Source organism: Apium graveolens, unplaced genomic scaffold (assembly GCF_009905375.1).
Source record: "Apium graveolens cultivar Ventura unplaced genomic scaffold, ASM990537v1 ctg5402, whole genome shotgun sequence".
Classification (NCBI taxonomy): Eukaryota; Viridiplantae; Streptophyta; class Magnoliopsida; order Apiales; family Apiaceae; genus Apium; species Apium graveolens.
Window position 1 is genome coordinate 17,973 of NW_027418963.1, and position 5,756 is coordinate 23,728.

At 27.1% G+C, this 5,756-nt stretch overlaps 1 non-coding gene across 1 annotated transcript; it reads right to left on the reverse strand.

The window, feature by feature from the left end:
• Window positions 1–745: 745 nt before the first annotated feature.
• Window positions 746–835, reverse strand: LOC141702643 (small nucleolar RNA snoR1). Its single transcript, XR_012567210.1, has one exon. It is a non-coding gene; the product is annotated as a small nucleolar RNA snoR1 (small nucleolar RNA).
• Window positions 836–5,756: the final 4,921 nt, after the last annotated feature.

Consider the following 5,756-nt stretch of genomic DNA (forward strand, 5'->3'; position numbering starts at 1 on the left):
TTTAAAAAGCCCGCCCAATTATTAAACTCGACCGTATCTTGTCAAACATAAGATATTAAATTCAAGCCCATCCAGACGAATAAACAAACACCGGTTTATTAAAAAAATCTTGCCGGAATCGGAAAAATTCCAGATTCCGGCAAGCTTCAAAAATCCGGCTAAAATAGACCTAGACTCATGACTTTTGAGAAGCGAAGCGAGAGCATGAAGAACTATAATCTGATACTATTGAAATAATTGACTGAATGACACCGTGAATTATGAAACCTTTAGGACCGATAAACTCACTGCAAGTACTATTTCCCAACGCCGGCCAACCAGATCGTTAGCGCCATTCTAATTCAGCAAAAAAAAATTATCACAATCCGGAAAACACAACACCAAAGGCACCTCTCCTAAAAACATTACTTAGCTTGTTGAAAGAAATCTTAGTAATAAGTCGATGAGTCAAATTGTAAAACATCAACATCCTCAAAACACATAACAATAATCGCACAAAATCAAATTGGAAAAAAACCATCCAAATATCCATATATAAGCATACAACTAAATTAAAAAAACTACATCAATCACCAAACTGAACAGTCTCATCAAAACACAAAAGCCAATAATCGATCCATATACCATTTCAAATTCATAAGGAGAGTAAAAGAGGCTGCCTTCAATTGCACTCGCATACGTATAATTCATATATACATCAACATTATATATCAAATAAATAACCAAAAATCAAATAAAAAAATATGGCTAAAAGTGTTGCTGAACGTGCTCAAGGAAAAGCAAAGTCTTTTCTCATACAAGATGTGTCAAAAAAATAGCATCAATCATCTTTGCCCATAGTTAGTGTATATATAATAAGAATAGGCTCAACCAGAGAGAAAGAGAGAAAGGGAGATAGAGGAGAGAGAGAGAAGAGAGAGAAAAGCTGCTGCTAAATTAGGGTTTTGAGACAGAGAATATGTAGCCTTTTGAATGGGCTTGATTTACAAATTATTAATGCTTTCCCAGCTTGTCCATATAGGCCCTGACCCATTAAACATATAATTTACTCCTCATCGAATTGATTTTTTTTAAATAAATTGAATTGATTGTAATATATAATTCCTTTTTTAATTTTAGGACATAAATATAATAATTAATTAAATTTTTATTTAAAAAATAATATAATATATAAATATATCTTAACAACTTAATTTTAATTAAAATATGAAATTATGATTTTGGTAAATTTTATCATAAATTTTCTCAGTTTGACTAGTACAACTATTAGAATTGGTATTTTGATTTTTTTAAAAAATATTTTTCGATTTAACTGAATGGATGTGTATTTATATTTATATATATTACTGATATAACCAATTTTACATACTAAAATAATTTTATTTGATTTGTCATTTTAACAGTGAAGTTTTAATTTGACTAGTACAACTAACTAGTGTTTATTCCAGAATTGGTGTTTTCGATTTTTCTTCAAATATTTTTCAACGATCCAACCATATGAATGTCAAAAGATATATATATATATATATATATTTCAACAATCCACCCGTACAGATGTCAATTTATATATATAATAGTGATATAACCAAAATTTTATATCAAAATATTTTGATTTGGTTTACCATTTTAATAGTCAAGCTTGAGTTTGACTAGTAAAGCAAACTAGTGTTTATTCTAGAAATGGTGTTTCGATTTTTAAAAAATTATTTTTTAACAATCCAACCGTATGGATGTCAATTTATATGTATTAGTAATATAACCAAAATTTTATATCAAAATAATTTTATTTGGTTTGCCATTTTAATAGTCAAACTTGAGTTTGACTCGTACAACAAATTAGTGTTTATTCCAGAAAATGGTATTTCGATTTAAAAAAAAAAATTTCAACGATCCAATCGTATGGATGTCAATTTATATATATATATATATATATATTAGTGATATAACTAAAATTTCAAATCAAAATAATTTTATTTGGTTTGCCATGTTAATAGTCACGCTTCAATTTGACTAGTATAACTAATTTGATGTTTATTCCAGAATTGGTGTTTCGCTTTTTTTTAAAAAATATTTTTCAATGATCCAACCATATGGATGTTAATAGATATATATATGAGTGATATAACCAAAATTGTACATCAAAATAATTTAATTTAGTTTGCCGTTTTAACAGTCAATTTCAGTTTGACTAGTACAACTAACTAGTGTTTATTCCAGAATTGGTGTTTCGATATTTTTTAAAATATTTTTCATTGATCCAACCATATGAATGTCAATAGATATATATATGAGTGATATAACCAAAATTTTATATCAAAATAATATTTTTGGTTTGCCATTTTAACAGTCAATTTCAGTTTGACTAGTCCAACTAACTAGTGTTTATTCCAGAATTGGTGTTTCAATATTTTTTAAAATATTTTTCAATGATCCAACCGTATGGATGTCAATAGATATATATGAGTGATATAACCAAAATTTTATATCAAAATATTTTTATTTGGTTTGCCATTTTAACAGTTAAGCTTCGGTTTGACTAATACAGCTAACTAGTGTTTATTCCAAAATTGGTGTTTCAATTTTTTAAAATATTTTTTAAAGATCCAAAAGTATGGATGTCAATTGATATATATATATATTAGTGATGTAACCATAAGTTAATATCAAAATAATTTTTTTGGTTTGTCATTTTAACAGTCAAGCTTCTGTTTAACTAGTACAAATAATTGGTGTTTATTCCGGAATTGGTGTTTCGATTTTTTTAAAAATATTTTTCTACAATCCAAAGGTATGGATGTCAATAGATATATATGAGTGATATAACCAAAATTTTATATCAAAATAATTTTATTTGGTTTGCCATTTTAACAGTCAATTTCAGTTTGACTAGTACAACTAACTAGTGTTTATTCCAGAATTGGCGTTTCAATATTTTTTAAAATATTTTTCAATGATCCAACTGTATGGATGTCAATAAATATATATATTGGTGATATAACCAAAATTTCATATCAAAATAAATTTATTTGGTTTGTCATTTTAACAGTCAAGCTTTAGTATAACTAGTACAACTAACTGCTGTTTATTCCAGAATTGGTGTTTAGATTTTTTTAAAAATATTTTTCAAAGACCCAACCATATGGATGTCGATATATATATATATATATATATATATATATATATGAGTGATATAACCAAAATTTAACATCAAAATAATTTTATTTGGCTTGTCATTTTAAAAGTCAAGTTTCAGTTTAACTAGTACAACTAACTAGTGTTTAATCCTGAATTGGTGTTTCGATTTTTTTAAAAATATTTTACAACGATCCAAGCGTATGGATGTCAAAAGATATATATATATATATATATATTAGTGATATAATTAAAATTTTTCATCAAAATAATTTTATTTGGTTTGTCATTTTAAAAGTCAAGCTTCAGTTTGACTAATACAACTAACTATTGTTGATTCCAAAATTGGTGTTTGATTTTTTTTTTAAATATTTTTCAACGATCCAACCGTATGGATGTCAATAGATATATAAATTAGCACTATAACCAAAATTTCACATCAAAATAATTTTATTTGGTTTGTCATTTTAATAATCAAGTTTCAGTTTTACTAATATAGCTAACTAGTTATTATTCCAAAATTTAAGTTTTGATTTTTTAAAATTTTGTTTTTTATTTTTTTTGTTTACTAAATTCAATCGCTTGCAATCAATTTATTTATTTCAACTGATTTTTATTTATTTTATATTTGGTTATTTTTTTGCCATTTGAGTAAATTCAAACAAAAAAAAGGGGGAAAATATCCCTCCATTAGGTAAGGCTAAATTTGACCGCTAGAAATTGAATCTAGGAGCGTAAAATAATTTAATTGGAGGGAAAATTCCCTTCATTTTTTGACAAGACTAAATTCGACCGCACAAAAATACTGGTTGAATTTATTACTAAATTCAACCGCAATGTTTCAACCGAATTTAAATTCGACCGCTGGCGATTGAATTTAGCCATGCCTAGTCAAACATTCAGGTTGACCATAAATTCGACCGGATTCAGTCGAATTTAGACTGGTTGAATTTATGCAGTTGTATTTAGGTTTATATTCTTGTAGTGAATACTCATTGTTTCTGTACTTTCCAAGTCAACCAACACAACAATGATATCATACTTAAATCATCGCCTTAGTACTGTTGAGAAAAAACCCAAAGCAAACCAATATGAGAACATTCCACATAGAGGTGTGCATGGTTCGTCGTCTTGGTTTTTACTAAAAATCGTTATCAAACCATGTAAGTCGGTTCGATTTCTAGTTATTAACCGTAATTAAACCACTCTATTCAGTTATTTTCGGTTCGGTTAACCGTTTATCTGTTACGGTTTTTTAGTTTTTACTTTTTTAAAATTTATTTGTTTAATACAATGCTGAAAAAATTATAAATGCCATTTTACCTTTTGAGATTTCATTTAAAAACAAAAATGAATATTACTAAATATTACGTAGCCGGTTAACCCCATCTTTGATGGTATATAAGTGCTATTGCATTATTACATAAATAATTACCATTGTAAAAGTAACCTCCTAGGAGATTCACAATTGATAGGTCCATATTTAGCATTTTTTTATTACCTATTTTATTAATAAATAAATTATTTTATTTAGTTTTGTAGAAAAATTAATAAAATCTGAATTTGAGCTGTAAAAGGTGCAAATAAGGAAGGAGGTTGACTATTCTTGAAGTCAAAGGAATTGGAGGAAATATGGAATACATGCTGGAGAAGAAAAATGAAAAGAAGGAAATATATCCTAAGCAGGATTTGATATTTCAAGACCCAAGCCCTCATATTTTCCTTATATATATGTATCTTTTCTTGTATTTTACACTCCCAACACCTAGAACATTAATTTAGAGCTAGAATTTTGTTAGTTTTTTGTTTTACTTATCTTTTTATCACGTGTAGCTAAATTTGTTCCCTAGGATGAAGATAAAGTTAAATTAATTGCTTTGATATCTTCTCGTTCCTATTAATTAACTCTCATGAAATTTTGATGGGTCATTGTTACATAACAAGTTTCATAGTATATGCTTGTCTCGTTAATTGATATACATTATTTTTGTAAAGAAAAGATAATTGACTTTAGGGATTGTTGATGTTAATTGTGATTGATTAATGGATTCAAATTCCGAGGTTTTCCATAATATTTGATTTATTTGCTAATTAAGTTAATTGGAACTCCTCCCAAATCTTATTGTCTAGTTTACCTGATTTAAATTGTTAGGATTTTGAAAATTTATAGTCTCTGTGGATCGATATGTGATTGCTACAACTAAACACTGTGGACTTGCAGTTATTATATTTTTTACAAATCAACAATCATGGACTAATCTAGCACCGAAATGAAATTCTACTAATTTAGAGTAACTAAAACAAAACTTTAATAGACCACATACATGATGTTTATTGAGGGATATATATTACTATTAGTACTACTGCAGCTCTGCAAATGCCTTAATAGTATTAGCATTTTTAAACCAAAGATTCATGGTCTATACACTATGAACTATCATATCCAGAACTTTTTTCAAATTCTAATATAACAGTGGTATAAGTTTGATATACTCATATATAAAATAAATAAATACATGTATAATGTATTTTAATAATTTTAAAATTAATATAAGCGGTTTGGTTTTTCGGTTCGGGTACAGGGGTAAAACCGTAATGGTATCAAACCGTTCCATCGGTTCGGC